Source organism: Amblyomma americanum, chromosome 9 (genome assembly GCF_052857255.1).
Source record: "Amblyomma americanum isolate KBUSLIRL-KWMA chromosome 9, ASM5285725v1, whole genome shotgun sequence".
Lineage (NCBI taxonomy): Eukaryota > Metazoa > Arthropoda > Arachnida > Ixodida > Ixodidae > Amblyomma > Amblyomma americanum.
This window is the reverse complement of record NC_135505.1, coordinates 112,665,515-112,677,608: the sequence shown is the minus strand read 5'-3', so window position 1 is coordinate 112,677,608 and position 12,094 is coordinate 112,665,515. Positions and strand designations below refer to the sequence as shown.

The window sequence follows — 12,094 nt, the reverse complement described above, 5'->3', positions numbered from 1 at the left end:
CATGTACCGGCCAAACTATACCGGGTGTTCTTTTTGGAGGGTTCAAAGTTTTTAACAACGAGTAACTTGCTTGAGATTTATTTTAGCCCGGGTGCCCTATTGTAGGCTATACGGTTGGCACTAGGTGAAAGTCAGAACAATTTTATTACTTCGCTAATCAATTGGTTTAGGGGGTTTAACGTCCCAAAGCGACTCAGGCTATGAGTGACGCTGTAGTGAAGGGTTCCGGAAATTTCGACTAACTGGGGTTCTTTAACGTGCATTGACATCGCACAGTACACGGGCTTCTATAACTGCGCCTCCATCGAAATTCGACTGCCGCGGCCGGGATCGAACCCGCGCCTTTCCGGCCAGCAGCCGAGCGGCATAACCACTGAGCTACCGCGGCGGCCTATACAAGAGGTGATAACTGCTACAAACATATTGAAGAAATATTAAAGCTGTTGAGACCACAGCGGTGGTCTAGTGGTTTGAGCATGCGCTTCGCATGCGGGAGGTGCGGGGTTCGATTCCCAGTTCCGCAGGGTACCCACCGGTGACACAATGGGTTCAAACTTTCCCCTGCCTGGTGCTCGGCTTCTTTAGGGTGAAATGCTTGGGAAATGGGTCTTTGACCCCGACTTGTTACATGAAAAGTATCTTGTGCAATGGCGCTCTCTGGCCAAAGCTGCCCTTGCACCATAAAACTTCATCTTAATCTTCATCATCATCGCATTTAGCGCTCACCGAAATACGGCCGCCAAGGCAGGGAGCTTTGAGGAATGGTGCCTTAGTTAGAACAGCCTTGGGCAGAAGGCAGCCATCATGAAACAAATTCTATCGGGGCCAAGTTTTGCTTTAAAATATTAGACGGATCAGCAATAAAGCTTATTGTAGCATATCGAACGGTATATTCAAAATAACGCCAAATATTCCCTGTGGCGAGAAGTTTCTTTGCAAGATATGAAAATAAAAAAGAGAAACGCCGCAACACTTTACAGAATAATAACAATAACAAAATATTTTCCGCCACAAATAAATGACACTTAGGTTTGGTGTGGCTGCGCAAGTGTAGATGTGCGCTACTTGCGGAGAACGGCGACATCACTCAGTGCGTTTCGACAAATAAATGAAAAAAAAAGACCACACACAAGCTCCGCGTAAGGGTATGATGCGATAGGGTTACTTGTTTAATGCCCATTTATGCAGAAATGGCCATGATACACTTTATATTCATAGATCCCTGGGAGCACCCACGCTATAGTTGAACTCAACTCAACTCAGAGCCGCCGCGGTGGCTGAGTGGTTATGGCGCTCGGCTGCTGACCCGAAAGACGCGGGTTCGATCCCGGCCGCGGCGGTCGAATTTCGATGGAGGCGAAATTCTAGAGGCCCCAGTACGGCGCGATGTCAGTGCATGCTAAAGAACCCCACGCGGTGGAAGTTTCCGGAGCCCTTCACTACGGCGTGCCTCACAGCCTTAGTCGCTTTGGGACGTTAAAAGCCCATAAACCTAACATAATTACACTTTCCCAGTTATTCAGACCACACAATGATCCTCAAGCCGACCTGCCAGCCTTTCTCTTTATAATGTCACACGGTAGTCACGGCAGTCCGGAAGTGAGGAAGGGAACACAAGGCTGTCGGAAATAAAGTCTATACTGAGCTGACTTAATTCCCGCTATGAACTGCAAAACTCGGCAGCGGCGGTAGCAACAAACCTACCTGCTCGGCGGTAGTCAATGAACGCAGTTAATTACCGCCGCCCTCGACCGCGCTCAGATTACAGCTGACGAAGAACTTTCAAGATCCATCAACTGGGCAGCCTAGAAGAGACCAGTGTTGACGGTAAAGCGTTACAAGAAACGGCGTTACCGGTAATGCGTTACTTTTTTCGGTAACTTAGTAACGTACTCGTTACCATTTCGAAACTGTAGCGGGTAACGTACTTACGTTAACATTTTTTGGTAACGTGAGGTGTCACGTTACTAGTTACTTTTTATTCCGGTTGCCCCCCCCCCCCCCTTCCCTCCTTCGTCTTCTTTTTTAGAAAAAAACACCTAAAGTGATGTCAAGCTCCTCTCGACGACCCTTGTTGCGGCTCGCATGTATGGCAGAAAATACCTGCGCTTGACGACGAACCCAACTAAAAATATAAAGCACGAACGTTTCTCCGTAAGCTTGTTCTCCAACCAAAAGGTCTCGTTCCAAGACGACACTCTCGCATTCTTTGTTGAAGCGACGCGAGTCAAATTCGCCGTTCTGGGTAAACTCAGGAATGTCGCCAGTTTACTTCAAGATGGCCCTGAGAGAGCTGTCAAAAGAGTACAATGGTACAGCGCAGAAAAGGGGATTGCAGTCCACCGGCTGTAGCATTGCAGTACAGGAAAAAGAAGGAAATGGGCCTTTGTTCCTGTGCGGGTAGTAGTGACTTGTGAGCTACCTCTACTAAACTTTTTTTAAAATTTTCTGCTGAACAGCACTGTCGCTCCAACTTTCTCCATTCACCCCCTCGCCCCCCTCTTCTCATCTATCCAGAACAAGAAACAGCCAACTCCCGACAGCTCTGTGACAAAGTACGGTCTCCCTCCTTTTCCTACCTAGACTCTGGTGCAGGCGGAGTGCGACCATCTGGAGTTTTCATTCGCGGGAATAATATGAGCGTGTCGACTGGGTTCGAGACCTTTTGGTTGGAAAACAAGTCTGGCAGAGAAGACGAGTTACAAGTTTCCGCAAATGATCAATTGACCATTTTCGGAAAAGTTTCTGCGCATGCGTGGTGAAGGTGCAGCTAGCGCCCTCTGTAGGCGATTTGGTTTGGTTGGAAAACATGAGCTGGCCGTGCATTCCAGCGCTGTAGTGCGGCGACTGATGTGAGCTGTAACTGCCATGTAACTGCAACGCGTTTCTAACTAAACTAACCACGTGTTTTGCAACAGCGATACTTGGACGTAATAAAAGCCGCGACGAGATACAACGCGCAAAAGACGAAGCCGTTAATGGAGCCAGCAATTCGCGCATCGAGCACGTTTCGAAACGACTGTTCCTGCTACATTTCGCGCTTGCTCCCAAGTGCGCACAGCTCGGTCGTTCTAGAAGAGTTTTGCCATCGACGCACGTGCGTGTTCGGTGACAGCCAAATTATTTATACTAGTATCAACATTCACCATGAAGGCTACAATGTAGAGCTGTGCTATCTCAACAGCGAAGCACGCGTCAGAGCGCAGCCTCGCCTATATCCGCGCATTCTAACGCTCCAGCGGCCTGTTAGCACGCAAAGCAATGCTCTATCGTATCAGCACGAGCCGTGGTTGAGATGGTACAACGGGTCGTTTACTATAATCAGTTAAGTGTGGGTAAGAGGTGCTGCATGAAGTTCCATATGTATCAGCAGCGCGAACACAAAATGGAAGAAGAAGGTGAAGATAGTACAGAGCGCTGAACTTCCAACTTTTATTTGAACGAAAACTGAACCCGCACTTATATACACAAACCAAGAAATGTATATAAGTGCGGGTTCAGTTTTCGTTCAAATAAAAGTTGGAGGTTCAGCGCTCTGTATTATCTTCTCCTTCTTCTTCCTTTTTGTGTTCGCGCTGCTGATACATATGGATCGCAACCAACTAGCCCGGCAGATGGTGTTATGCAGGAAGTTAGCAGAAAATCCTGCCCTATCAAGGAAGCGCGAACATAAATGGGCATTGGGAAAGTTCATTTCATTATGCTGTTACACTCGCCCGCACATAGGCGCACATTCATGCACACCTTCATTTGGTCATTCGGCGTTCCGGTGAGGTAGTAGACTGCTAGTTTAGCCACACATGGTCGTTTTCCAGGCTACAACTCGGAAACTCTTCGCCACACCCCGTTTCTAAAAACGGAAATGGGGTGATCTCCTCCTCTATCATCCTCTTTCGTTAGCAAACGCACGTGTCCGGCGAAAAAATGCTAAAACAAGAAAACAAGCGCACGTGAACAGCTGAAATCTACCTTTGCACACGCCTGCTCGAGAACCCCTTTCCAACCAAAAGTGCCAGCGGAGCTTCCCTGTTTGCACGGCAGGCGGCGCTCGCTTTTCCGAAAATGGTCCATTCTGGGGAAAATGGCTCAGAATTTCTTGAGAAGCGCTGACACCAGGTGGAGATGGTAGAGCTGTGACCGCTCAAAGCTTGATGAAAGCCGCGGAGTCTACCATGCTGCCCGCACGTTGACATTTTTCTAAGAGCTGGATTGCTGCAAGTGGATTGCTGTCACCTGTGCCTTGTCCGTGTTCCTCACGGAGGAATAACATTAGCCCATTTCCTCGCATCCGGTTTCTGGCGACGGAGAGCTGCAGACATTAAGGACAATACTTTCAGAAGGCCTCGACGCTTGATTCGACCTGTAGTCGGGTTCCCAAAATCAAGAGGGGCTTGAGGGACAACAAGAAACACGTGCGTTTCGAGATGGAAAAGGCCAGGCACATGCGAGGAGGGAAACAGACCGCCGAGGTGTGGAAGAGTGTAAAAAGTAGAGGCGCCTTCGGGCTACGTCGTCTGCCCATCTCGGCCTTCGTGTAACTTGGAAGGATGGCCGCAATAACTCTGCACCCTTCGCCGTGGCCTGCACTGAGTAAATTTTTTGTTTTAGAGAATAGCAAAGATGAAAACTTCACTTTCAAGTGCCTCATTTGTTTGCCAAAACTGAAGCTGTTGAGCTGCGGAAAGTCCTCGAACTCCAACTTGAAGAAAGCATGTGAAGGTATGCTTGACTTTTGAATCCGTCTTTTTAATTTTACTTTGTTTCCGGTGTTGAGTGTCAGTACTGATGCATTTTTGGCGATATTGACAGATTAGCAACACTCCAGCCCCTCTATTGGTATTCCTACCTTTCTAATGACTGCTTATTATTTTTTTAATAGAAACTGCACAGGCAAAGCCTCCCCGAGTTTGAGATGCTGGCACAAAAAAAAGGAGACTGTGCGAAGAACATTTGAGTCCGGAACAAAATTCGCCCAAGCGGATGACTCAAGGGAAACTGAACTTCATTCACTCAGTGACTCAAGAGCGGCTTGACGGGCTTGTTGAAGAGTTTGTAATCAGTGCAGCGCAGCCCTTTTCGGTTGTAGAGGGACCATCATTTGTGAAGTTACTCAAAGAAACAGCCCCAGAAAGAACAGTTCTTACACGTCCAATGCTCATGACTCGTCTTCATGCGCGCCTCGAAACGATGAAAGGAAATTTACGCTCAAAATTTCAAACTATCCTGCATGTGGCTGCCACCGCAGACTGTTGGACTCACTTTCACAGTTGAATATTTTAGCTATGAATAATTGTTTAGAAACAAGTGCGTAGTATAAAGAGTTGTGCTGGTTGGTTGGTGTTCATCTCATGGTGTAAATAATACTCAGCGCGAAGGTTGAAATATAAACAGAAGAAGGAAGACATGTATCGTCTCCCTTTCTAGCCCTTGGCGCTCAGTATCACTTCCATGATGAAGAAATGTATATTTGGCGCATTAGTTTACCCTCCGCGTTAGCCCAAACAAGGCCCATTTTCTAAATCGTGTATATTTGCGACCTTGTTTAGTGTAATGTTTCATTAAAATGTGGTTTCCAGGTGTTACCTTGGAGTGAAAGCTCTATGGCTGGATCCGGAGACTTTAGACCGAAAGGTTGCCGCGTTAGCTTGTCGCCAAATGAAAGGGAGAGTAAACTATGAAAGCCTGGCCGCTATACTTGAAGAGGTGTTCAGTGAATTCGAGCTTCACGGAAAGGACATCAAGGTGATCACGGACAGTGGATCGAACTTCTTGAAATCTTTTAGGTAAGTTAAAGCATGTTTCCCCCCTCTGTGAATTACTGAGTTCTGGTACACATTGCTAAACATTGGCTTCGCGCTGCACAGGCTCTACGGTCAAGATGAAGGAGACGATGAAGGCGAGCAGAACTGCTAGCCCGTACAGTTATGTCCGCTCATCGACAGCGTGGAGGAAGGCAGACACCGGCTTCCACCGCATCATCGATGTTCTGCGCACCCCATGAACCTAATTGCAAGTGTTGACGCATCGAGGGCGGATTTTGTTGACGCGGATTACGCTAGGATAAAACAGAGTGTGTTCAGCAAGTGCCATGCCGCACCCGGCTGTTACAAGGTGGAATTCAACGTTTAGGGCTGTGGACGCTATCAATTCCTTGCTAGAGAAAGGGCAGGGCTTGGAATTTATTTTCTCCAAGCTTGGAATTCCCTGGCTGCAGAAGCCTGACGAGCCCAAGTTCATAGCGGAATATTGCAAGGTACGTAGCTCCCAGGTATAATTCCCGGGGCTTCTAATTCAACATCCGGTTTTTACACTGCAGGTCATGAAGCCCGTGTGCTGTGCCTTGGACGTCCTGCAAGGTAACAACTACAGCGGTTACCTACTTCCGACGCTCGATGTTGTCATCAAACAGATCGAGCACGAGAACATCTCGGGACTGCACTTCTGCGGGCCTCTAGCTCAGTGTGTGTTGGATGGCATCCGCAAGAGCGCAGTTTTTAACACACGTCGTAGGCTTGTTAAGAAAAAATGGACTGCTTATATATTGCCACACTGCTCACACTCTGCGGGCGCCGCCATGCGGCCAAGCGGCATGACTTGGCTGGTGACGGAGCGGGGAAGACGACGCTTCCCTTACAAAAATGGTCTATAGACAATCTAGACTTCTTATAGCCTCTATTGCCTCCCTATAGACATTTATTTTTTTTCCATTCTTAGTCTATAGACTTTCTATAGACATAAGTCTAATAAAAGTGTATGGCCATAAATTTATAGATTGTCTATAGACTGTCTATAGGGTTTCTATTGTCTATAGACTGCTCTCTAGGGTTTGTCTATAGAGAGTCTACAGACTTTATAGACAGATGTCTACGGACAGTCTATAGACTGTCTAAAGAAATTTTTGTAAGGGTTCCGCTCCAGTGCGTGCTGCTAGTCTGCTTGGTCGTGCGATTAGAAGCCCCTTTTCGAGTCGCACTACATTTGTTGGCGACAATATCTAAAAGTTGAAGCCGGTGAGAAGAGTTGCGCGCTCTTGTTGTGGACATCATGCAAACATGATTCGCATATTCAAATATTGTATATGTTCGCATTTCCCCCTATTGCTCTTCTGTTTGTAACAAACGTATTTCGTGCGGTCGAGGATTATCACTTAATTTAACTTCATCTGCTGAAGGTTGAACACGATATCGCAAGATACAGGGGGTGCCATTTACAAATGTTTACAGCTATTCGACAACTTTCCAGTCACCTTGTTGATAAAAGCAACTTTGCTGAAGCGAGTTTTTGCTGGCGCAGATTAAACACTGTTATGAATCAGAAGGATCTGCTGGTTGCGGCTAGCTTGCTGCCGAGGTTCAAGTTGTCCTGGACTGACGATGAATCGAAGCGAAATGCTGTCCTCGAGACCGTCAAAAGCGAGCTGCCGAGATTTTCTCGGCTTGCGGGCATCCAGACAGCGACCAGCCTCAGCTCCAACACGACAGAGGATGACTTCTTCGGGAACTACTTGACATCGTCGTCAAGTGAAGATGAAGAACTGTCTCGGTACCTTTTAGTGCCGCGTAACTTTGCGCTGAGTGGCCTGAAGGAACACTTTCCACGCGTTCACCAGCTCTTCTTGAAAGTGAATACAGGAGTATCATCCAGCCCCGCCGCGGTGGCTCAGTGGTTAGGGCGCTCGACTACTGATCCGGAGTTCCCGGGTTCGAACCCGACCGCGGCGGTTGCGTTTTTATGGAGGAAAAACGCTAAGGCGCCCGTCTGCTGTGCGATGTCAGTGCACGTTAAAGATCCCCAGGTGGTCGAATTTATTCCGGAGCCTTCCACTACGGCACCTCTTCTTCCTTTCTTCTTTCACTCCCTCCTTTATCTCTTCCCTTACGGCGCGGTTCAGGTGTCCAACGATATATGAGACAGATACTGCGCCATTTCCATTCCACCAAAAACCAATTATTATTATTATCATCCAGTGCGTCCGTCGAGCGCCTATTTAGCGTAGGTGCGGATGTATTCACCAAGAAGCGAGGCAAGCTGTCCGATGACAGCTTTGAAATGCAGCTGTTGCTTAAATTCAACAGCAAGTTGGAGTTATTGGAAAGTTGCCGCTGTTTATCAACATTGTTTTCAAAATGAATTTTGCCTCTTTCTATCTGCAACTGCGGCTACGTTTCTGGTTATTGAGTTCCTGAGCGAGTGAGGCTGACCTGGAACACCTTATCATTAACACTAGCATTTTAGCGATAATTATACAGGTTCAAGCGAAAAAAAATGTTTATGTGCGCAAATATATTTTTTCCGGAACTATGCCATGGAAGCATATCTTTATTGCTACACAATTTGCCCGAATATTTTGTTAGCAGAAGTGTAACAGAATTACTGTAAATTTGTTCAGTTCAGTTACGTTCTCTTTTCTGAACTTAGAATTATGTGAAATAGGAGCTTTATAAAATTGTCTTGAGTTCTTGACGCGAAGACGCCTTGATTAAAATTTATGACCATGGAGTAACGGCAAAGTAACGTGCGATACTTTTTTTCGGTAACGGTAACGCGTTACCTTTGATTTTAGGTAACGTAGGGAGGTAACGCGTTCTTTTTTTTAGTGTAACGAGTAACGTATTTAGTTACTTTTTCCGTAACGCCTACAACACTGGAAGAGACCAAACGCTTTTCAGAACCTGTTGCCAGCGAGATCAGTTTAAAAAGTGCGATTCATGGAGGAAGGAAAACTCAGGAGATGCCCTCGCTATCCGAGCTGCTCGCCAGAAAGTGTGCCGGAAGCCGACGTTTTCGCTAGGACTTCTGGGAGTCTTTGGCCGATGGTGCAGGCAATAGAAACAGTGGTAGCAGCGGTGTCGTCTGCTGCATTGTCTGCTGCGCATGCGCACGCGAGCTGAGGCGGCTGCCAAGTAGGAGGGAGCCGGCTTCAAATAATGTGACGCAACTTTCTGTCCTGAATTCCCCCCATCTGCCAAGGTACGATTGGAAGGACCCTAGAATTGGGGCTGCAACTGAAAACTGCTTTATACTTAAAAAAAAGAAACAAAAGTAATATAACCGTGCACATAAATAAAAACGATTCCATTTTCTTGTTAAAAAAGGACGCGTGAAATTAGTAGTAATAATTTGATATCTTTTTTCTAGCGCCCTCTTTCGCTCTTGTTGACCCGCGAGCCCACTTAGCCTGTCGAACAACGCTCACGCGGAAACCATTTTACGCGCGGGGAGGCAGCGACTGTGGTTTATCTTTGCGGATTTGTTGTCGAGTTGTTTTCTTCCAAGTTTTTGCGTACAACTTGAGTTATCAGTGCGAATCCTTTTTACTTTGTTGGCAGTGGCGAAGCTCGTCGTGACAGAAAGGGGAAGGCGGTAAACGCACACGTTCGCGACTGCGGCTTCCCGGATGATTCCATGATGCATCATCAGCGCTTCGTCGTCGGCTCCCGGAGATGTGGCAAGTGGCGGCGTATTCTGTTAATGCACAACTAGAGTCACTAGATTATTCTTCGACTCTGTGCATAACTGCACGACCGGCATCTCGCTTTGTCGTCAGCTTCCTCCCATGCTGTAAGGCCTTCCGCCCGTTACATTTGCTGAGCGTTTTGATTTCTGCGTCGGATTAACGTACCAGCGTTACCTGAATGTGCTGAAGCACCTGTTACTAGCAGATTAGTATCTCTGAAAGGTAATTTAAGTAGGTATATTAAGCGATGAAGTCACTCGAAATTTGTAGCGTTTAATATGGTCGCTTTAAAAGCACCTACTGCTGACAGAGTTGTAGAGATAAGTCTGGTCGACATGCTTCGATGCGCGCTCTCACTGGCGCTGCAATCCGTGATGCAATTAGACACGCATATGCTCAGGGCATGATGATCCTGAGTATTATTTGTACACATTTAGGCTTTAGATCTTAGGCAAGAAGAAATGTTCATTGGCTCTTAAAGGGACACTGAGAAGTTGAAGTTGGCTTGTATCGATAGAATACCAGCTCCTGATCACAAAAACGCCGCTCTTACTGAAAACAAAGCTCTTGTAAGGTAGAAAATAGCAAGAACCAATATACAGGTATCGCCACCACAGGCCAATCTCGCAAGTACAAGCGTGGTGACGCCATAGGAAAAGAGACGCCACCTTGGAGGAATTTTCCATCCTACTTGGGGTCGCGAATCTCTGAGGCTGACAAAGGTAGGTTGCGCAGATCAATATTGAAGTAAGTTTTGTTTTAAAACCAATAGTGCACTTCTTTCACACAAGGAAGGCAGGCAAAAGACAACCTGAATGTTGGAAGCAAATAAAACGGATGCTTGGCGGCGCCACAGGCGGCCAGGAGAGTTCGATTTGTTATGGCGCTTCGCGTCTATGAGCTTTGCGTTCCCCGTGGTTTTGTTTTTGACGCGCCTCGATTTACAAGCGCCGAACAGCAGAGGAACTACAAGTGCCGCTTCAAGTGCTAGTTAACCTTTGAAGGAGCCTGTTAAGGTTCGATGAAAAGCTATGATGGCACGATAGTTGGTGATCGTACAAGGCAGCACTTGTGTATTCGGACGCTCGCCCGGCGAAACATTCCCGGCTGTACCAGTCGATTTCAAACTACTTAACGGAAATCGTTTATTAGGAACGGGAGACAAGGTACAAGGCAGTTCATAAAAATTGCTGATGGCCTAGCTCTGTTAGGCCAGGATATACCTAGCGAAAGCGCGGAGATTTCTGCATCAGAAGAGTGCATTCACTAGATGCGCCGTCCTGGCGGAGCGGTAGCGTTTCCGCCTCAAACGCCGAAGACCCTGGTTCGATTCCGAACCGAACCTCGGCACCGGACTTCTGTTCTTTTATTCAATGAGTGGGCGGGGGTTTCAGTGTCTCGCATAGATTGCACCACCGAATACGTTGGTTAGCGTTTAAGCGCAGGCTCTGTTAAGGCGCGTTTATGCTGCGGCGAGGCGCGCGCGCTGCACGGCGAAGTCACGTCGGTCAAAGCGAAGACCCTCTATACTCCAACTGCGCTTGACCGCCGACGCGTTCGGCGGCTTCGGCGCACTCTGACCGCGTTGGCGGGTAGATTGGACCATGTATCTATTTCGCGACGAGTGCGCCAGCCGCCGCCGGCCAAGCCAGACTGATTTGGCTCCGCGGCGAGGTGCGCGTTATATTCAATAGCTGCGGCACTTCGGTGGAGCTGTTCTTTTCGAGCTCGGCTATTTTAATCCATTCACAGTACATATCTGAAGGTACATGCAAGTTGGCGAGAGAGCCAGATCCAGTGGACCCGTTTGATCTAGCGGAAGCCGTTGAAGCGTCGTGCGCCGGCTTTGGTTTCAAGCCGCCGACTTTAAACGCGACCGCCCTCGAGCACCCATTTGTTTTTGGTAGCAAAAATAAATAAATAACTTGGCCCTTGCAACCGTGGGAGACCTCGACGCCGCCTGCTGCGCCGTGCAACCGCGCCGTTCAAGGAATCACAATCCGTTAGCCCCAAAGCCCCGGCCAGCCTCCGATGGGCGCAAGGCGCCGACCTTGTCCTGGCCCTTTGCGACTCCCCACACTGGGGTTATAATATTTAGTTTGCAACGGCTGCTCTCTGAGGAAGGGGGAAACTACCCGCCGGCGCCTAACCTAACCGTGCTCCCTCAAAAGCATCGCACGCTCTGTGGGGCTGAGGCCGCTGAAATGCAGGCCAGAGTTTTTGCGAGAACTACGTCGTCGGGTTCGGGAACGGGATCCATCGTAACGCTGGCAAGACGCCGGTGCAAACGTAAACGAAGCGACGGTGGCGACCCCCGATAGATGCCTTCAACGTGCGGCGGCGGTAGCCACGGCCGGTCTCGAGATGGGCGCGCGAGAAGAAAAGCGCGCGCTCCTCTTGAGACCGGCCGTGCGGTAGCTTTCATTTCGGCAGCTGCTAAACCACACCGCTAGCTGCCAGAAATCACGGAGTCTCCGTTTACGTCACGTTTCACGTCACTCCGTTCTGCGTCGTCATAAGAGTTCTCCGTGTCGTCATAAGAGTTCTTGAATTTGAACCGGAGCGGCGGGAAAAAAATTTTCAACTTCGAATCCAAATTTCTTTGAAATAAATGCATCTTTCGCTCCCGGACAAGCG

General features: G+C 48.2%; 1 pseudogene; it reads left to right on the top strand.

Moving 5' to 3' along the window:
• The first annotated feature begins 5,655 nt into the window (after nt 1–5,655).
• LOC144103601 (uncharacterized) lies at nt 5,656–8,130 on the top strand (annotated as a pseudogene).
• Nucleotides 8,131–12,094: the final 3,964 nt, after the last annotated feature.